This window comes from Triturus cristatus, chromosome 7 (genome assembly GCF_964204655.1).
Source record: "Triturus cristatus chromosome 7, aTriCri1.1, whole genome shotgun sequence".
In the NCBI taxonomy this organism is placed as follows: Eukaryota; Metazoa; Chordata; class Amphibia; order Caudata; family Salamandridae; genus Triturus; species Triturus cristatus.
In genome coordinates this window covers 1,417,575,771-1,417,599,039 of record NC_140590.1, presented here as the reverse complement: position 1 = coordinate 1,417,599,039, position 23,269 = coordinate 1,417,575,771, and positions in this window count along the sequence as shown.

Genomic DNA, 23,269 nt, shown 5'->3' with positions numbered 1-23,269 from the left:
TCAAAAGTTCAGGCCGACCGCAATGAAGGGCAGGCTGACTACAGGACCAATGCAGGTCCCGCTGAAAAAGTACCTTGGATGGAACAAAACATGAATACTGAGGGCTTGATACGTCTCTCTTTTCCACTCAGTCAGGTTGCTGCGTCGTTGTCGAGCTTCGCTGAAGTGAAGACAATGTGTTGTTATTAAGCTATGCAGAGGTTCTTCATCGAGCCGCAGAGGCTGTGGAACTGCTGTCATTGGGCAGCCTCTGCGTTGGCATCAAAGAGCAATGCAGTGGAATTTCTATACCAGTCTATGCAATGTGTCGGTTTTTGTTGACAGCAGCTGCAGAACCCTTTTCTGAGGCCCAGAACATGGAGGGGGCACCTCAAGCATTACTCACAGAAAGCAGAGTCTAGCAGTACAAGCATAATTGCAGAACATCCTTTGTATCCCTAAAACTTCAGAAAACTAGATGCAAGCCAGCAAGCACTTGGAGAACACTTGGAGAGAAGGTAGAGTCCTTCCAGCAGAGTCAGGGAGCAGCAAGCAGCAGGGCAACAAGCAGAAAAGCAGTCCTTCCAGAAAAGCTGTCCAGTTAAGTACTTTAAGCAGCACAGCAGTCCTTCTTACAGAGGCTCAGTTCAAGAACCAGAAGTGTCTTAATTTGGTAGGGCCAGAGTCCTAGTACTTATACCCAAAAGTGCCTTTGATGTAGGCAATGACTTCAAAGGAACTCTCTGAAGTGCACAAGGACCCCTTTCAGCCCAGGCTTGGCTCCAGACTACCAGTAGAGGGTAAATGGGCCCTTTGTGTGAGGGCAGGGCAAAACGTATTTAGATGTAAGTGTGAGCCAGCTCTACCCCTTCCTGCCCATGAAGGCTATCATTTTGCAGGAAAATCTTCTGTCACACCCAGCCCTTCCTGTGTTATGGCTGTCTAGAGGAAAAACCCAAAGTGTAGCTGTTGCCAAGACATGTATTGAAGACAGGCTGTCAGGCACAAAGAGTTATGAGCATAGAGAAAGGTTCACTTTCTAAAAGTGCCATTTCTAAAACAGTAATGTGGAATGCAACTTCACCAGTAAGGAGGATTTATCATTACCATTCTAAACATACCAAACATGACAAAGCTAATCGTTTCTTATCAGGAATGACCACTTATAAGTATATAAGGGAATTCCCAATGCTAGCCTATGAGAAGAGTAGGCCTCTGGTGAAAATCGAAAAAGGGTGTTTGTCGCTATCAGGACTTGTTAAACATTAAAGGACCTACCTTTTACTTACACAGCACCGTACCCATAATGCTACCTAGGGCCTACCTTAGGGGTGACTCATGTGTAATAAAAGGGGAGTGTAAGGCTTGGCAGGTAGTTTAAATGCCAAATAGAAGTGACAGTAAACTGCAAACACAGGCCTTGCAGTGGCAGGCCTGAGACATGGTTAAGGGGCTACTTATGTGGGTAGCACAAGCAGTACTGCAGGCCCGCTCGTAGCATTTAATTTACAGGCCCTGGGCACTTGTAGTGCACTTTACTAGGGACATATATGTAAATTAAATATGCCAATTGGGTATGAGACAATGCTACCATGTTTTAGGGAGAGAGTATATGCACTTTAGCACTGGTTAGCAGTGGTAAAGTGTCCAAAGTCCTAAAGGCATCAAAAACGAGGTCAGAAAAAATGGGAGGAGGAAGGCAAAAGGTGTGGGGTGACCCTTCAGAGAACACCATTTAAAAACATCCAGTCTCTTCCCAGAATCTTCTCTTTCACTAGCAACTGCATCTGCTTACTCACCCCACTCCTCAACCACAAACCAACTGGCAATCCCTTGCTAAAAATGTTCAGAGAGAATATTTAAGCACAGTTCTGTCTCCATTCCTTCACACCACCATTCTAGAGTTACACCCTCTTTCTCATGCAAGCAGGCAACATGTACTGTTTAGGAGTTGTTTCACAACCTTCATCATGAGCCATGTCAGCTCAGGGTCATTTCAAAATGGAGTCCACTGGTCCCAACATATAAACATACTCACAAACAATGTGGAGTCATACAGCATACATGCACATGAGCTCAAAATTCACACAGGAACATTAGAGAAGGTTCTAGGCATGACACGTGTGGAACTTTATTTGAGCGGCCCTGTAGCCATAGCACTTAGATGCAGTCTCAAGGTCTGTACAGCTACTGATCACTTAAAACATGCTACACTGGCACCACCTCTTACTGTACATGGTCAGGGACATGTATGATCGTTTTGTGCCCAGCCATTGTACACTTTTGCAGCCCCTCTATGACTTCAGGTCAGGCCTGAACCTCAATATCAACTTCAGTCCCGGCCTGAAGTGTGTGTACACACAATGTCGTTTGTGCTGAAGACAAAATAAAGGGAGGATACCAAATTCACTTGCAGTTGGGTCACTCAGGGTAGGGGTGCATGTTCTTTACCAAGCAAGGGAATGTTATTGTCTTGACAGTGGGTCTGTTCTATAGACCAACATCAATTTCAGTCTTGAAGGCGGCCAATAGACTGGTGCCCAGTTCAAGAATAGGGGTATCAGGAAAGACCACACGATTTTATCGACCCAAATTGAAGAAATGTGACTATGCTCCTCCGCATATAAAATGAGTTCACATGCAATTAACATTTAAAATAGGTGCCACTGTGATATTAGAGAGAAAATTGGAATGCAAGTCATGAATGGCATCATCTCACCTCTGTGATATATTTCCATCCATGTGAGTTTGGAGTTTAGCGCACATTTTTAATAAAACAACACCCAGTACCTCTTCCCATGCTATGCTTCACACCCAAAATGCTCTTTCTGTTGAAAAACTGAGATAAGTGCATCCCTGGTAACACCCTTTCTCGTTTTTTTATCATATCATTAAATGGTCTGACCAGACTCAGACCATTGCTTGCTTCTACATGAAGCAGAATAGACCATGCCTGGGATTCTTTTTAAATGATATGTTTAGAAACTGTAATGCGTTTCTCCCATAAGTGTCTTGAAAATCACAGAAGTTAGATGATGCTTTTTAACAAATGGGCATGCTCCCAATAAACGTGAGCATTTACAGTTCTATATTTTTTTTATATTCACAGCCTTTTATATTGCACTATTAGCCTGAATGCATCAAAGTCTTAAATGTGTTGAAATTGTCTTGGCTGATAGACAAAACATTATCTGACCTTCAGCCTCCACCTACGAAACCAAGATAAACCTGTTATGAAAAAGTCAGCACTATGAATATTTGGCAGCGAAATTGAATGGGATTTGGTATGTTCCAAGGAGAATTACCCTCTCCACCCTCTTACCCAGTCCTAATTGGAACACATTTCATACTTCTGTTCCTAGTCTTTGAGGCTTATTCGGAACAGGAGGAGATGACAACCGAAACTGCAGTGACCAACAAATATTAGTGCGTGTCATTGATATACATTATTGCTAGTAAATTTCATTGCCTGTGAAAACAAACACCTTGATTTCAAGTTATGTGTAAATTGGAACCCATATGCAAATAGGAATGTGTGGCATTGTCCGAATTTCTTGCTAGATGTATGAACCATTTTTGCACTCTCAATTGGCCCGATCAGCAGAATCGGGCTGTTTCCGACCGCAAAAATGGATATTGGTATGTATTAATCCCAAATTGCGATTCGGTAACATGTTTCCGAATCGCAATTCAAGATTATGAATACATACCGATTCGGTATTTGGAAGGGGGATGTTCAGGCCGTTCCTTCCAAATACAGAATCAGAATGGGATGTATGAATGTTTTGCGACGAAAATGTCGCAAAACATTTACATTTTACTACCAACTCAAGCTGGTGGTAACCCATTCGCAAATTAAAAAATAAATAAAAATGCAACTTTTCATTTTTTATTTTCAATCGCATCCCGTTTTCCCAAAAGGAAAACGTGATGCATTTAAAAAAATTGATTGCTTGATTGCTTCATTTAAAAGCAGTTAAAAACTTGGGGCCATATTATCAAGGAACGGTGATAGCAATATTGCAGCTTTAGCTGCAGGAAACTGCCGCTAAAGCGGCGATAATGCACTTGACAATATGCCCTTGTGAATTCCCATAGAAGCCCAGGTTCACACCAGAACCTGGGCTTCTATGGGAATTCACATGGGCATATTATCAAGCCCATTATCGCCGCTTTAGCGGCAGTTTCCTGCTGTTAAATGGGCGATAATGTTATCGCCGTTCCTTGATAATATGGCCTTTGGTGTTCTGCTGAACCCAGCAGGCCACCATCCCTGTGACGGCAGCAACTCCCAGTGGGTCACAAAATGCAACCTACCTCATTACTGTTCATGATGTAGGTCTATATGTGACCCACTATGAATCGCTAATGCAGCAGATATTTTATTTATGCATCAGTAACAGCAATTCACAAAAAAACGCTATTTGTAATTTGCTATTACAAAAGTTACCTAATATCAGAAACTTGCCAACAAACATGCCAGGAATACAAATAGTAAATTATCTATGCCCCAAATTAGGTAAGAAGTGAGTTTGAATGGATTTAGAAATTCAGTATATTGGTCGAAATGTTTGTAGCATGAGATTTATATACGATTGACTTTTTGGTGCGCTATATCCTTGAGTCTGAGGGCCTCATTTATGGATTTTTTGCCTTAGGGCAGTGCAGCTGGCCTTGCTGCTGCGCTGCCCTACGAAAAAAGAAATGGGCAGGAATGAGCTGTATCTCTTGGATATGGTGCATTCCTGTCCTTTTCCCCTGCGCCGGCACACAATGGGCTGCTGTGAGCCGACGCAGACACCTTTGCACCACGGTGCAAGGGTTCCTGCATTGCGGGGATGATTATTTATGTGCAGGAAGGGAAACCTTCCTGCACAAAGACAATCACAAGAGGCTTTTCCTCTTTCAATGTGTGCTGCAGGATGCAACACACACAGAAAAAGGAAGAACGAGGAAAAGTAAAGATATTTCTCCTCGTTGTGCCTCCCTTACGCCTCCCCTGGGGAGCCGTACGTTTTTGTCGCTGCCTCAGACTTATGATTTCACGTAAATCTGGGGCAGTGCCAAAAATCCATGGATTTTGCTGGGAATGCCCCTTTCACGCAGTATTTTGCGTGAAAGGGTTACATATTTATAAGGCCATAAAAAGCCATGTAAAGTGGCTTTACGTGGCTTATAAATATGCCAGTGGCACATTGCACCACCGGAACGTCAATAAAGTGCTTGTAGGTGTGTTTTTACACAAGATTTTGCTTTGATCTTTTTTCACGTGGAACTGTGCAGAACCTCGCATAGATATGTTGGAAAGGAGGGGGGCATTTGTGAAATCCAGCGAGGGCAGACAGGGAGCTTGCACCTACCTGGGCTCCGACAGTTGCACCTGGGACGGCAACGCTGTGGGTCTCCTCTGCCGCCGACTGAGATCACTGCCCGCAGTTGGAGGAGACTACAGCTCCCAGTGTGCCTAGCGCTAGCACCTTACTTCCGCCTACCATCGCGCCCGGAGGCGCAGAAAAAGGAGAGGCTCACTCGGTGGAGCGGGGGCATTTGTGAAATCCAGCGAGGGCAGACAGGGAGCTTGCACCTACCTGGGCTCCGACAGTTGCACCTGGGACGGCAACGCTGTGGGTCTCCTCTGCCGCCGACTGAGATCACTGGCCGCAGTTGGAGGAGAGTACAGCTCCCAGCGTGCCTAGCGCTAGCACCTTACTTCCGCCTACCATCGCGCCCGGAGGCGCAGAAAAAGGAGAGGCTCCCTCGGTGGAGCGGGGGCATTTGTGAAATCCAGCGAGGGCAGACAGGGAGTTTGCACCTACCTGGGCTCCGACAGTTGCACCTGGGATGGCAACGCTGTGGGTCTCCTCTGCCGCCGACTGAGATCACTGGCCGCAGTTGGAGGAGACTACAGCTCCCAGCGTGCCTAGTGCCAGCACCTTACTTCCGCCTACCATCGCGCCCGGAGGCGCAGAAAAAGGAGACGCTCCCTCGGTGGAGCGTGGGCATTTGTGAAATCCAGCGAGGGCAGACAGGGAGCTGGCACCTACCTGGGCTCCGACAGTTGTACCTGGGACGGCAACGCTGTGGGTCTCCTCTGCCGCCAACTGAGATCACTGGCCGCAGTTGGAGGAGACTACAGCTCCCAGCGTGCCTAGCGCTAGCACCTTACTTCTGCCTACCATTGCGCCCGGAGGCACAGAAAAAGGAGAGGCTTCCTCCGCGTCGCTAAGCCCGGGCAAAGGGCGGGCCGCCTGTGGCCATCAGGGGCCAGAAGAGGCCGGGCCGGGCCAACTCCCTTCCGACCATATAGCGGAGCAGATGTTTACAGCTTAGCCGGACCCTGACTAAGGTACTGTGTTATCACTCCTGAGGTGTTGTTACATTTACCAGATTGTCTCAGCTCTTACCGGTAGATTTGTCCATAGTTCTGCCACCATCCTAAACTCTACCTAGTGTGCGGCCCACGATGGCCAAAAGGAAACTGTTGGACGCCAATGGGGGGGTTGTATGCAACACCGGTGGGGCAGCTAAAAGGAAAAGGGCAAGGAAGACCTCCAAGAAATCCACTCCACCTGCCACCCTGGAACGTATAGAGACACTGGTCGAAGACTGTGCCACTATTCTTGACTCTGCCCCAAATGTCATGCCCACATCCCCTTCGGAGAATGTGTCTTTAAGCAAAATTCAATCCGGTGCTGTCACTATTCTCCAAATGTTTAGTAAAAAGTCTTCCCACAAACAACCAACTGAAAGGGATGATTGGCAGAATACCATAGATAATTCCTTGTTAAATGTAGACGAACAAGGCCTTACTGTTCCTGTCATCAACCCTGTATCTCTCGACCCAATTGTTATTCTCTGTAATAATCGATTTGAGGCATTGGCCGATATTGTTAACAATACTGATATCATTGATATTCCTGCAACACCAGATCTATGTATTCGACCTGATAATCGAAATGGGGTTGTGACAGAGGGGGCAGGGGTGCACCAAGAGCAGCTAGGAGGGGTGTCTTTAGGTGCAGGGCAAATCTCTGAAACTATCAATTCCTTAAGACAAGAAATCAGTGATTTAAAGAAACTTGTACTGGAGCTGTTGTCGATTGTCCAAAAGTCAAACCTGCACCTATCAAATTCTCCTGCTGAAACCCCTTTACCACAAATCCCTCCTACCCAAACCCAACCATCCAACCGATCCTATACTGCTAATTTGATTTCATTGGCAACCCTACCTCCACATGGCAGGCAGAATCTAAACCCAACACTTAGAGTTGGGAGTATTCTCGGCAATACCACCAAGAAGCCCTGTGCAATCTCAAGCTCCCATACTAATATTAGGCAGCTTAATTCTCCTCATAGAACCCTTGTCCCTTCTACACATTTTCCATCCCATAAAGTCCAAACTCCCTCGATTGCCAACAAGCCCACGGTCTTTATGGTTGGTGTCCCTAAGGTTGACGGGTATGAGGATGAAGATCCCCTAAAAAATAAGGTTACTCACTGGATCCGTCACGTTTGAGGTTGCCGATCTCTTATCAGAGATGACCTAATTAGGGTCCACAGACGAAGAACGGACGGCAATCCTACGGACACCATTGAGTTCACCTTGGCTAACTATTTATTAGCCGATGGTCTTCTAGCCCTTGAATATAGATCATCTTCCCCAGACTCATCCTCTATTCAATTTAGATGTTTTCCCCTTACCCTCCCCGAGCCAACTAGGACGAGGGGTGTGCCATCTGACTTATTGAAAGAGGATCAATCTACTTTGGAACATATTGACTGACTAACACCTGTTTTAAATTTATCTACCAAATCCAGTACATTGTCCTGCATTGCCTCTAACACTGTTAGTGAATCGTCCCTTCTGACAGCCGCATCCTACGTCCCCAGTGAGAAAAAGCAGGAAGGTGGGATTGACCTTTCAGTTTCCGACTTGTATATTACGGACACTGTTATTCCATTGCCCCACGTCCCAACCACTAACGTTAAAATTATTTCATGGAACATTGCCGGTTTGAGAGATAAGCTTGTATTGCCAGACTAGAATGATCATATCGCGACCCACGATATTTGCATCTTCCAAGAGACCTGGAGCCTGACACCATTGTACAAGTCCGGCTATACTTGCTACTGTGTTCCAGCAGTATCCAACGGTCGAGGGCGCCCCTCAGGAGGCCTCATAATATGGGTGAACATCGCCCTTGCTTGTAGAGTCTGTCACACACAAAGGGTATCTCCAGATGTGATGGGCATAACAATGTGAGGGCCGAATGGGGGGCCCACTATTGAGCTCTTTAATGTATATATTAGAGGCACTAAAGGTGGTACCAAGTCTTCGATTGTTTCTACCTTGGGAGAGGAGCTTTCCTCCTGTCCCTCAAACTCATTAATTTTGGAGGCAGGTGATATGAACTGCACCTATGAGCCACTTGCCTCTAAAGATTTATTAGAGGTTGAGGAGGAAGACGCCAGGTGGGGTATACCTCCTTTAGTAATACCCCCAGTTAAGAAGTGGACGCAAGAGGCAATCCAACTGCACGCTTTAACATTGGAATTTGGGTTGAGAGCTGCCAATGGTCGGCTCCCCTCTGACGCCCATGGTGCATTTACTTTTAACAGAATTTCCAGCCCAAGTCGTATCGACTACATTTTGTTTGATCGCAGACTATGGCGAAACACAGTGGATTTGGTCATAGCCCCAACCATCGACAGTGACCATAATCCCCTGTGTTTGACTATGAAGAGACCATGGTTCTCCGATCTACCAAGCTCTGGCCCTAGCCCTATTATGATCACCAAAGAAGTTACTCCGTCGAATTGCAAGAGATATCTTAAATGGCCAACAATCTCTTGTGACGAGCAAAAACTTATAACAATAAAAGAGATTTTGCTGACTAAAACTATCGAACTCACGAGAGCATTTGATGAATCAGATGGGAATTTAAGTGCTGGGATCATTCACACAGCCACAGTTGAGTCGATAGGGTCACTCTTTTTGGCACCCTCTTCCACCTGCAAACCCAATAGGCATAAAGCTTCTGGCTCCTGGTATAGTTCTGAATGCAGGATTAGAAAGAAAAACCTTATAACCGCTGTTAAAAACAGGGATTGCCATCAAGTACAAATTGCTAGATCAGATTATAGAAAGGCCGTGGCTAAAGCCAAAAGTGCCTGGGAGGAAACTCTCTGGTCTGCCCTGAAAGCTGCTAGCTTGGCTAGGGATGGGACTGCCTTTTGGAATCTCTGCAGAAACTCTAAAGGTTCCGACCCCGATACAATTCTAAATCATATCACAAACCAGGAACGGTTCGTCCATTTCTCAAAACTCTATTCTGGTGAGAATATTCAAAGTTCTCGGGCCTTTTCTTACACCGCATGGGCCGACCTCCCCCTGAGAGATATAACCCTTTTTTGGAGGAGGAGGTCACGATTGCTATTAATAAAATAGTCCCAGCCAAGGCCCCTGGCCCCGATGGCCTTCCTGGTGATCTGTTCCGATCGGACCCCAAACACTGGGCAGTATATTTTACCATCCTGCTCAATGCATTTCTTAAGGGATCACCTATTCCTGAGACATGGAAAGGCGCTGAGGTGATCTCAATATTCAAAAAGGGTTCTAGCGAGGACCCTGCAAACTACCGACCAATAAGTCTTATTGACGTTAGCCAGAAGGTGGTTGGCAGGGTCCTGCTGGAGCGTATCCTATTGTGGGCCAACGAGAATAACATCTTGTCCCATTATCAGGCAGGTCTCAGACCAAACACGAGCACGATCAACCAGGTCTTTAGGCTGCTTCTACTATACTGGAAGGTGGTCCTGATTGGTAGGGGCAGTCTCCACTTGGCTTTTATAGATCTGAAGACCGCCTTTGACCTGGTCCCCCGTGAGCGCCTTTGGCTGGTCCTGAAGGACATGGGTGTACCCCCCCCCTGTCCTCGACGTTTTGGTCCGTCTCCACGAGGGCAACTATGCACAGGTGAGGTGGGGAACCCAGGCGCAGAAAACAGCAAAGATCCCAGTTAACAGAGGAGTTCGCCAGGGCTGTGTATTGGCACCCACCCTCTTCTCCTTATTTGTGAATGGGGTGGTGAAGTTTTTGCAAGATATTCCAGCTGATGCCCCTGCTCTGGCGGGCGAAAGAGTCCCCACCCTCCTCTTTGCAGATGACACCCTATTAATATCTAAAACACCAGTAGGGTTACAAAAGCTCTTAGATAGATTTCACTTGTTCTGCAAATTGAGAGGACTGACCATTAACACTCTAAAGACCAAGCTTCTCTCTTTTAAATCGCATAGATCACCCAACGTTGCCATCATGTTTGATGGAGCTCCTTTGGAGCACGTAAAACTATTTGATTATCTCGGTATTAGAATCTCCGACAGTGTAAGCTGGAGACCCCATATTGATAAGATGCTGCTAAACCATAAACGGGCCTCGGGGGCTATTGCAAAAGAACATCGCTCCTCGCAGAGCAAGCCAATCGCTCCCGCGTTAGTGATCTACCAGGCCAAAGCAGTAGGGTCGGCACTGTATGGAGCCGAACTTTGGGGTTACGATAATCTTGATGAAATTTCCAGCTCCGAGAACAAATTTCTGAGAGAACTGGTTTCACTTCCAAGGGGTACTCCACGAAAACCCCTTTTAAGCGATTTGGTAGGCGCTCGATCAAGGATATGGCAAGGCTACGCCCTTTGTTTTTCTGGGCTCGCCTTTGGCATTCTGCGGAGTTAGCAAAATATGCTGAGGGCCTAAGAGAAGTAATGAACTCTCTGGGCTCTCACAGAATAATCTGTCTCTGTAATATCAAGAAGTCTCTCAATTTGCTAGGTTTTAGAGAAGCTTGGGAGCACGGGGCACCCTTGAGCAAGGTAGACCTTAAAAGAGCCTATTGGGCATGGATCGACTGCCAGGAGCTTAGCAACATCAACAAGGCTAGGTTAAGCGAAGCTTTTTACACCCACAAACAAGCTGTCAGTTTCAAGTCCTACCTAGACTTTGTACAGAAACCAAGGGACAGGTCATTGTATCTTCAATTTAGATTTGAGACACTTCCAACCCGAGAGTTTACTAGCAAATGGAAGCCTCCCCATCAGACCCCAGACACTTGCCCGAGTTGTAGGGGGAAGGTGGAAAGCACGGCACACATTATGTTTGAATGCCCAGCATACAAAAATCCAAGAAGTAGATGGCTGGGCCCCGTTTGCCGAATGCTGGGCACATCAAATTACCGTGTGGCACTAGAAATATTACGATCTGATACTAGCTTAGTGCTGGTCTGTGGTGTGGCTAAATTTCTGGGTTGGTCATGGAACATTAGAAGCAAACTCCTTCGTCTCACTACATGATCCTGTTCAACTTTCTTTTTTCTTTTTTACCTTGATTTTACTGTATAAAAGCTTTAGGGACATTTATAGTTCTTTTTTTAATGATATTTGATAATTATTAAATTATTTATTATGATCACATTTTAAATGTATTACTAACGGAAGTCCCTAATCAGATGGTTAGTCTATCCCTAGATACTAACACTTGTTTTAGATACTTTCTTTTCGACAAATTGTACTTTTTATGTTTGTTTGTTAATGCTTTTATGATACAATTTTTATCGAAATAAAGCTTTTTGACTGACTGAGAAGGGGCGGTCCGGCGGCTGCCGAGGCCTCAGAAGTGCTCCTGTAGAGGGGTCACACAGCCATGGTACAAAACAGGGCAGGTCTGCGTTTCATCTTGTAATTCCCGACGCCCAAAATCCCCTAATTTCATGAAAAGATGCATTCACCTGTCTTTGAGCTACATTTCCCTTCTTTCTTACAACAATCAGAAAAGTTTTAAGGAAACAGTGTTCCAATGTGCTGCTCTAAACATCTATTTAATATGTGATAAAAATTAATCTTGTGTGAAGCTTCCTGGTAGGTCTTTTTGCACAGATGAGTTGAAAGCACGGGGCCATATACCAACGTCCTTAACTGGAAGCATAAGAATGGTAAAACCAAGACATAAAAACAAAAAAGCAATTTGCAACGCTAATTTGTGGAAAACATACGCAGGGTAGATATTCAAATAAACACACGAGGGCCTTTTCAAAGTGGGTGCCTTTTAATCTAGGTTCTCTCTTTTTAAGTTTTGATAAAGGGTATGTGCCGTTTCCTGCTTTGAAGTTTGAACCGAGGCTGCTTTTATTGTTGTCAGCCTTTTACAAGGACCTTTTGCTTGAACGCACTTCTGTAGTCGGAGACCTTCAAAAGAAACAGCAGGAAGAGCTGGAACTGGAACAGGGACATATTAACGAAATGTTTTTCATGCACTTACTTTTAATTGGATATGAAATTCTTTTTATGTTCCTTGCAGTTTCTATTCCGTTCTGAATTGGGCAATACAAGCAATTTGAAAAAAACAAGTTTATGGACAAATGCCATGGGTAACTGGGGCCAACAGCTGGTGCCTCTATCTTGGCTTTAGGTAGCGGTCCAATTCTTAATTTGTAAACATTAATAAATAAAATAAATGGATAAATAAATAAATAAGTAAACTAGTGATCAAATAAACACATAAAAAAATACATAAATAAATAAGAAGTAAGTGAATGGCTGGAAGTTTTTATTAGGGGGCTGCCCCTGGTGCTGCCGAATGCGAGGGATAAAAATGTCAAAGCTTGCTCTTCTTGATTTCACCCGTGCTTCTTTCTTTCACCTCTGTAGGCTGTCTCTCTCCCTTGCAGAGTTTTTGTTATTTTGTCATTTCCCCTCTGTCACTGTTTTCCCATTTTTCTTGTGCTCGTTCTTTCTCTTTTCCACCTTTCTCCAATTTTCGTTGGGTCAGAGTCTGACAATGAAAAATAAGTTCTGCTGCTCATCACTTGCTACCCCCGGCACAAGTTAAGCGCTGCTTGATGCTGGCCTAGCTTGCCGTGGTCACAGAAGGTCTTGAAGGCAGCAGGAGGAACAGTAATTAAAGAGAGCTCTAGGGGTCCTGTTAGTCTTCTGGAGTCTCCACTCCTTGCCTTTCTCTTTGACCTTTAGCATAAAATAGGAGGTGTGGAAGAGTAAAGGTGGGACAATCCTGTGATGTCATCGCGGGTCAAAGGTTGCCTGATTTCGCATCCGCTACCCCAATTATTTTGGTGAATTTCTGTTCATTTACATTTGACTACCATCTTTTGAGTGCTTCACTACAAAAGTTGACAAGCACTGAAAATGGTACCAGTTTTTTTTCTTATTTATAATTCATTTATAGAAAGAAAACAGACATACAGGAGCACGTACACACAGCAACATAGCAAGACCGTTTTAAGCCTCCGTGCACATGCAGAGCAATCACACAGAGATGCAATTTACATGCACAAATTGCATATCCAGAGCCATCAGGGCACAATTCCAGACACAGACAGCCCTTGCCTACGAACACATGCATGCCTCCATATTAGCCAGAAGTCTCCATGTCATATGTGAGACCACTCAGTTTCGTGAATTTAGATGGAAGCAATTTTGAATTCTAGACTGTTATGGTGCTTGCTTTCAATAATTCAAGCAACACAACAAGACCTGTAAATTCCAATGGCTAAACAGCCAGGTATGCCCAGGCAGAATTGTAAACATTGATTAAAAAAATAGGGAAAAAAAGAGTTTTTTGATCTTTATGATGAAAAATTGACTTGCTTTTTTGTTGCTCACAAGGAAAACGCATCTTGAATTTTTACCGTACTGTGTTAGCAAAGTTTTTCTTCAGCCTGTGGTGCTTTATATTTCACAAAAGACCAGGGATCCAATGTAAAAAGCCTTTTTAGTGGCAGACTGTAGAATGCAAAAAGTGATGGATGATATTCTTGAATTAATCACAACCATTGGTCATTACTCAGGGCCACATCCCACTCCATCTGTATTTTGTACACCATGCCACCCCAAGTTTGACCACCCCATGTGAAAATCAGTCATGACCCTGCACTAATGGAAACAGTCTGGTCTGAACTGCCAAGCCAGGTCCTGCCCGAACCGAAACACTAGCAACAGAGGACTGGTTTTGTCCTAATTAGGGATCTTCTACCAGGTATAGTATGGTGGTGGTGACACAGTGTTAGTGTGTCACCCTAAGTGGGATGGGTATACCCAAACGTTGATCCCATGCAGCCAGTGCTTAATTTGTAATAGAATATGTGCCTCCAGCTCAGATCAAGTACTGCAGTGCACTCTTTGTCACTGGAACCAAGCTATACTTGGCTGATGAGCTCTAGCTAAGGCAAAACCGGTTTTGGGTTTCATGTGTTTTGGTTCAGGGATGACCTGGTCTGGCAGTTTACGCTAAAATGTTCTCATTGGAGCAGGGTCAATACTAATTTGCATATTGCCACTCCAAACTGAGGTGGTATGATGTGCAAAATAATGATGGAACGGGATGCGACCCTGTGTAATTATCAGAGCCAGAGTTTAATGCGAGCTTTTCCGATCCTGCTCCCTCTGCCAGTCATGCTAATGAATCTAGCACCCCATTTACACTAGAGGAGGCTTACACTGCACCTGCCTCACAGTATTATGGAAAAGTGTTGGTCCTCCTTACCCATTCAATATTGAAAGATAGGGCCCCTGTTGCCTCAAGGTTTAAATTCATTAATAGCAGCTGCAGACCTCACTCAAACTCCCCCAGCCCGGGCTTGGTGTGCAGCAGAAGTATTTCTAATATTTAAGATGGAGGTGCACAAAGATCCTGCAAACTAATAACGAGCACCGTTGATAGACAAAAAAAGTTATGGTAAGCCATGATTTAGTAGGAACTGGTGAGATCTAATAATATCTGTGGGTTCCAGAAGGATTTCAGACAAAAACCGACCCCCTAGACTAAGCATATAGGTTTACTTTTCTTATTTTCAAATATGTGGTCTTAGGCAACTCGTGTTATATGTGTATTCAAACGTCTCCGAACTCAGCTTTGGCCACACCGGATGACATGTGAGTACCGTCTATTGTAATGGGGGCCGTCAGAATACTTCACACCAGTTTTTCCCTGAGTAATATAGGGTCCCAATAGAAAACCTAAAAATGACTTCATTTTATTAATTTTGTCTTGTGTTTTATAAAGAACATACAAAATCAACAAGCATTTGGACATTTTATATTGAATGCTATGCATGGTAAACATAAGGAGAAAAAAATGTCTTATATCACAACAGTGTCCAGCTGGAGTATGTATATATAAACAAAGCATTAATAAAAGTGAGGTATGCAATCTTTCCCCCAAAAATATTTTTAGCTTGAGTAGATGAAACAACATGATTTCAAATTCATAAAATGAAAAAGTAATAGCAATCAACATTTTTTCCCACAGAATTCTCTGTAGTCACAGTCAAAGTATCGCAATCAGTGTAATACTAACATTGTGACTACAAAAAAAATGTTACTTAAATACAGGACAAAGAATGCAAAAATTCATGAATAGCACCTTCTTAAATTATAAAAAATATTACTTAAATACAGGACAAAGAATGCAAAAATTCATGAATAGCACCTTCTTAAATTATAAAACAGCCTCTAAAATAGAAAATTATGATAACTTATTCCCCCGTCAAAAGTGCATTGTACTGAAAGCTATGTGAAATTTTCCTATAGGTGCATCTAACCTACTAAAGGAACACCTTAATTTATTGTGCCCATCTTCTCTATATGATCTTCCCTCCCATCAAACATCTTTAACACTTCTGAGAGACAGGTAGACTGGAAAAATAAATTTATCAACCATTTGCCGCCGATGCTAAGGAAAAGCCTGACCACATTGCTTAGAATCTAGGGATGGCCCCTATCTGTTTAGCATATGCCTCGTTCCACGTATATGTCCTAGCCATCTTTCCATACCAATGTTGAAATAACAGTATCTTATCTGATTTCCAATTCTGGAGTATAAGCGACCTAGTTACAGCGATGGAAATGAAAACGAAATATTGCTGATATTGTTTCAGATGGTAAACCTCAAATGAGGACCCAAATAGGACCAATCTTGGAATGCGCTATTTGTGCTGAAATGGATGAATTAATAGCTTCAAACACTTCCATCCAAAAATATAGTATATGACGGAAATGAAAGAAAACATGATTCCAAGTCCCTATCTCCAGATCCTAACATCTAAAACAATACACTGGTAGGAGTGAGAACATCTTATGAATCCTTTGCGGTGTATAATATGTGAGCCAACTTGAGAGAAAAGCCATCCTTTAATGGTTGGCTGCTGTTAATGCTCTCCACCCCACTTCACTTCATGTCTGCCATTCTTTAATATTAAGGCTACATACAGTTTCATTTTTTAATTTTAACAAAAATTTATCAACCTCTTTCAGCTTCCTCATTTGGCGTAGCAAAGAGTACCAATTACCCAGTTAAGACAAATTATGCTTGTAGAATTGTGAGAGTACCATTTGCGACAAAGTATTCGCCATCACATAGTTTTCTCTTAGAAAACTGGTTATTCAAATAAAACTAAAAGCAAGAACTAAATTCCTAGAACCCAACTGCTGAGCCAGCATGTCCCAGGTAACTGGATTTGCTAACTTATAAAAATCCCCTAGTCGTTCAATCCCTGCCTCCTACCATAAATCTAGAATCCCCTGTGAGACCTGGATGGCCTACCCTTCACAAACTGATATTTTAATGAATGAATGGCATGCAGGGATTTTAGCTGCATTAAAAAAACAATTGAATACAAGAGACTTGGAGGTCTATTAGGATGGCGGTCGGATGGCCGCCACCAGGCCGGCGGTGGCAATCGCCAGGCCGGCGGCAGTCATCCACCCGCAATCGCAACCCAGAAAAACACCGGTCCCTTTAGCATGGTGGTGACGACCGCGTCGGTGAGATTTTCCGACCGCTACTTTTCCGCCGGTAGCAATCCGCACGCTTGCCTGGTGGGCGGAGCTGGCCCGCTCAAATGGGGCCAGTGCAGGGTCAGGCTCCGCCGGCATGATTATGATGCCGGCGGTAGCCAGCCTTTCCGCGGAGGTGGAACTGCTATGGAATGGCATGCAGAGAATGTTTCTGGGGGCCCATTGTGGGCCCCCAACGTTTTTGGACTGGTGTGGGTGCACTGGGGGGGGGTACCTACATATCCCTGTAGGTACCTGTAATACTATAACCAACCTGTCTGTGAATACTAATTTTGCATCACATTTTACATAAACGTATCTAGGGGAAGCTTTTCTATGTGCTGTCTTAATAAGTAACCCGAGTGTCCTAAAATGGCCGCTAAAACGCGGGAAATCTTCTGCGCATGCGTCTACTACATCTACGTAGTATGAAGTTTTCTGTCGCTTGGGGGAAAACTTTTCAGCTGCGCAATAGCTTCTAAAATGGCCGCTTTAAAGTAACGCATAAATGTGCATGCTGAGCTGAAACTAACCCATGCAAGTTCTACTAAGCTATTAATGCAAAAGATTTATTAAGTATATGGGGTTAGAGTAGAAGTAAGTGGTATACAGTGAATTCATTTAAGTTTGTATTCTAACATGTTCTTCTTTGACTTTATTAATAGTTCCCATTTGGGGCTTGGAGGGTGACCGCGTCTCTGTTTCCATGTGACTTCTACACATGCTCAGAATGTCCACTTGCTCTGAACAAGTGAACTGAAATTGACTGGCTTGCAAACTCAAGCCCAGCAAGGACATGGGAACCCAACTTTTTGACCCTACAAGAGGAAGGAGAAGCAACATTGTAAATTAGACTTACCGATCCACATATGAAATATCTGTGGGAATAAAGCTTGTTGGTATTAACATTAAGGGGTGGGGAATTAGACAATAGACTAAATAAAAGTATTGCCCTTGGTATGGTGTGATGTCCTCACCCCACTGCTTGGCCCAATCAAAATTGCAGGTGAACATGGAATTGAAACATTTGGGGGTGATCATACATTTGAATTGTTATAACAGAGGTAAGTTCTAGATAGTTAGACACACTTGATACTGAGATGCTGATGCTCTGCTGAGATGCTGCCCGATTTTGCTGCAATCTGGTTGAAGGATCCAACACTAGGGAAAATTTGCGGAACAATAGAGGAGGCACATCTAGGAAGGGGTCCGGACGTGTCCGAGCCAGAGAGAGTAGCACCAGAGAGGGGTGTAACGCTGGCGTTGCTCTAGAAGAGGTCACCTTTTCCTTGTCCCAAACCTGTCCTGAAACCTTGACTCTCTGATGTTGGGGTCATCACACCATTCTAGGTAAATATATCTGTAGGGTAAATGCTCCGTACTTGCTCTCTGTCCTTTCTCTCCTCAGGTGCTGTCATTGCAAGAAATTATTAATGTAAACTGATTATAAGCTAACTGTGCTATTTTCCTGATTGAGATTTCTGGTATAATCATGTGTATTTTGATTTGACTCACAAAATCAATAATTCAGATAAACTTTTAAAACTCCTTCTGAGTCTGTGGTTCTTTAAATAAAGTTAAATGCATTATTGTCTTTTCCTCCCTATTCTAATCTACTACTAGATCTTATCGAAAGTTCATTTACTCAGGAGACAGGAATGGTAAGAATACTGGTGTAAAGGTTTCCTAGGGTAAAATAAAATTGATGACCAGTGGATATTTCCCAGCTCATTGTGTGTATGAATGTATATGGGCCCAAATGTGTGTTGTGTGTATGAATGTGTAGAGCTGGTAAACTTCGCTGCATCAGTTTTACTTGGTAGCAGAGACATGGTTAGTATAGTTAGTTAGGTGAGGAGTGTATTTGAAAGTTGAATTATTAATTTATGTTTTAACCAAAACCTGTTATGTATTGTATGACATTGTATGGAAATTCCCGGAAATATTGAATAGCGGGTGGTGAATGGAAGTCACACTGCAGGGAGCTTATTGGTCTGGATCGAGAAAGTGCTGAAAGTTACGCAGGACTGGGAGGACTCAGTTAGGCAAAATTTCTTGTGTGTTAAATGAGAATAATTGGTAGCGAGGAGTCCACTGGTGAAATGTTGGTATTATATCACCTAGAAAGGGTAATACTGAAGGAGTAGCAGGTTCTCTGATGCTTGTGTGAAGAGTAAGTGGAAAGGTTTTACTCGTAGTGTGTGAAAAGTAAGCAGAAGGGTTTTACTCACAGTGAAAGACATCTTACTATTCTTTGAATTAGTGGGTCAGACACAATGGCGAATGTTTATATGTTGTTAACTAATGAAAATTGTGTGAAAAGTTTGTGAGAAAATAGATTTTCGCATTACCTTGTGAAGGAGGGGTCAGTTGTGGGTGCTGCACTGACGTCACTGAGAGCCACGCTGGGATTGGTTGGAACAGCAGGCGTGTCGTTGATGCGAAATTGTTAAGGAGGGGTCAGTTGTAATGAGTGATACTGATGTCACAGAAAAGCCACGCAAGCAGTTGATTGGTCCGAAGATTAGAAAACGCCCTGGTATTGGAGAATTATTAGAATTAAAGCAAGTGTTTGATTGGTCATCAAAATAGAGATCCCGAGAATAATAATAGATAGTGGAGTTTTCATGTACGATCCAACCTTAACAGGGACTCGGCCAGATAGAAGATTTGTAGGGTTTGCTTACGAGCAGTACCTTAATCAGCACAAGCATGCAATGTATGGAGAGAAGAGAAAAATTACTTGCATGCAAAGGGTTAAGAATTATTTCAAAAAGGACAAACCCATAAAGATTAGAGAGGGGATTCTTATTCCTCCTCCAAATACGCCTGCATCATATATGATGGTGGAGAGAGGCTATCATACCTGTGTGTGGTTAGAAAATTGGGTAGAATAGACAAAAGATGATGGAATATTAGCATTTCCTGAGTACGGAAGCTTTAATGGAAGAATACTGTATAATTTAAGAACACAAATGAAAGAGTTAGAACCCAGACCTAGATTGACTCAATATGAGGCTTTAGAAGAATGGGAAATGGACGCTTTTGAACTTGATAGACCCCGAAGCAACAGGACTTTAAGCAAATATTACCTGAAATTTCCCCAAGAGACTAGAGATAGTCAGATGAAACAATGGAGACAGGCCATGGTGGCAGAAGGTTTATATCCTGTGTTAACATCAGAAGAGCAGATGGGAGGTAAATGTACAGAGAAGACCAAGCACTTGACCATGATAGATAGCGGAGAAAAAGAAGAAGGGTATTTAGAGGATGTATTGATGAAAAGTTCTCCACCTTATAATGATGGATTCAATAGAATGACCCCTAGTGCCCCGATGATTGGAACACCTTTGGTTCCACAGATAGTACATGACATCGCAGACAGGGTACTTCAAGAAAAGGAAAAGGAAGCAATAAATAAAAATAGAGATTAATTGATTCAGAGGATAGCTCAGCTAACTGCACATCCTGAAGCATTGACCATACCAGTTACAATAGGTCCGGTAGTTCCATTATATGAAGATAAATCAAATTGTCCTAAAGTTCCTGTAAAGCCTACTCCAAGCATAGAACCTAGAAAAGAAAAAGTAATAATAGATGATCAAGCTAGTGAATGTGAATCAGTAATATCATTGATGGAATTGCCTATAAGAGAGTCAATAATGGAAACCCCGAAAATAAATTTGCCCAGTTGTTAGGAAGGAAGTTAGATTAGAGACATCATCAGGAACTTGGGGGCATATTATCAAGCCAGGCGATAAAATTATCGCCGCTTTGGCGGCAGAAAACTGCCGCTAAAACGGCGATAATGGGCTTGATAATATGCTCAATGGAATTCCAATTGAAGCCCATGTTAGATGTCCTTCACATCTAACAGGTGTTCAATAGTAACCCCAGAAGATATAGAGAGATGGTCTCAAGAAATAGAGAAGCCAAAGTCACAGCCTAAAACATTAGACATTTTTAAATTGAGAGTAGAATTGGAAGAAATGGTTGCTGGAAATGTGTGTCTAAACCGGCTAAACACATACAGTGAAGTAGAATTACTGTTTATTTGTAGAAGCATTACACGAAATACAAAGGCATTCCATGAAAAGGTGACTAATCTGGCATCGGAAATGGGAATTGATATAGGGAAATCAAAGGTGTTGCAGAAACCATATAGAGCAGAATTATCTGATAATGTGTCAGGAAGAAAATTGCAGATCAGGGAATTGTTATTTCTGTTGCAAAAGTGGGGAGTTCTTGAAAGATGGAAAGTTAGATGGGCAAAGAAAAAGGAAGAAGCACAGGTAAATCGAACGACATCTGAATATGTCATGAGAGAAACAGAAAAAACTGAGAGGTTGGATCCGATGAGAGAAGTACCCGGAGGGGGGTACGTACATGTGCCATGGACTAGACAGGATATTTTGTCTTTTACGAATGATTTCCCAAAATTGAGAGAAAAGCCAGTAGATTGGGACAGACAGGTTGAGAGGTTTATGAAAGTTTTGAAAGTTTTGTTGAAGGATCTGGATGGTCTGTTTGACATAGTAGTACCTGCAGATTTGTGGACAGAATGTAAAATTACTGTGGATTGGCCTAGTGAGGAATATCCAAGAGACGCAAAAACAGGAGCCCCGTCAGAGGATTTAATAATAAAAGTATCATCAGGTAATCACCTTTCTGAAGAGTAAAATTCCCCCAAAAGAAACCAATTGGGTAAAGATAGACATGACAACTCAAGGAAAGGATGAGTCTGTACATGCTTACTACAAACGACTTTTACAGGTGTTCAAACAGTATAGTGGGTTTGAAAGTTTAGAAAATAAAGACATGACTCATTTTGTGTATCGCTTTGTGTCTGGGCTGAGATTGGATATATCTCAAATGATTAAGCAGCATATGCTGAGCTGGCAGTCAAAGCCCATTGATGAGATTCTAAAATAGCAAAATATTGTGGGGATGAAATTGATAGCAAATGAAAAGCTTTAGAAGAAAAAGTAATGTGGGCTCAAGTAAAATTAGCTGAACAGCAAGAGCTCCAATTAAGTAAACAATCAAAAAATCAGGGAAGAGCACAAGGTCAGAGTGACAATAATGGGGGAAATAATGGGGCATTGGAAGAACGAGTGTAAAGCCATACAAGTTAATAACGCCCGAATCAAAATTTAAATCTACAGACGCAGAATGAGGTGTTAATGAGTCATCAGCAACAGGGTTTAGACCTTCAGAGTCAATTGCCACCTGCCCCTAAATCAAATTTTGTGAGTCAAGCCAAGTACAGTGTGGACACCAGATTTCCAGAAGGAAGTGGTAAGAAAAAATTTGTAACATCTCAGTTTCTTTTGCAGCACCCACTGATTGATTATGATCAAGAATGACGGTGCCCGAGGGGGAGGAAGGGGAGTGCGTACATGACGCATCCCTACCGGTAGATCAGTCAGGGCCTTACATAGAGGGTAAAGTAAAGGGAAATGATATTACCTTCTTGTTAGATACTGGCGCTACCAGGTCTACTGTGAGAACAGCAGACATTCCTAACCTGCCCCTCTCAGGAGAGAACATTCAAGTTGTAGGTGTTTCAAACAAATGGATTAGCACTCCAATCACAGAACCCATGGAGGTGAGAATTGGTAATTTCAAAGAAATGCATACATTCGTGGTCTGCGACTCAAGCCCTGTAAACTTGCTTGGAAGAGACCTGTTGTGCAAAATGAATTGCACTATATTTTGCACACCGGATGGTGTTGCAATACAAACCCCAGATGAAGATGGAGTTTACAAGTTTATGTTAGCTAAACAGGGAACAGAAGTACATGAATTATATTCAATGATGACGCACAATGAATTACCCACAGAAGTCAAACTGACTGTAAATGCAGAAATATGGGATTTTACTGGAAAAGAAATAGGGTTTATGGCAAATGTAGATCCCGTAAAAGTGACTGTGAAAGAAGGTGCTGTTTACCCTAACACCCGACAATACAAAATGAGTCCAGAAGTAAAGGCAGGTGTCGCAGCAGAGATAGAGAGACTGGTCGAACAAGGTATCCTGGTAGAAATAATGAGTAGTCCTTGTAACTCACCCATAATTGGCATTAAGAAACCTAACTGGAAATATAGGGTGGCTCAAGACCTCAGGAAAATTAACAAGATTGTTGTACCATGCTGCCCAGTAGTGCCTAATCCAGCTGTGATTCTTTATCAGATACCATGGAAAGCAGGATGGTTCACAGTGATCGATTTATGTCATGCATTCTTTTCAATTCCATTGCATCCGGATAGCTAGTTCTTATTTTCGTTAAAATTTGAAGAGCATGTTTATGTTTGGAATCGTGTGCCTCAAGGGTACACAGAAAGCCCTTCAATATTTAATCGGATTCTCAAAAGAAGCCTTGAATCTCTTGTCACCCAGAGAGTCAGTCCTGGTGCAATATATTGATGACCTAGTGGTGGCGTCAAA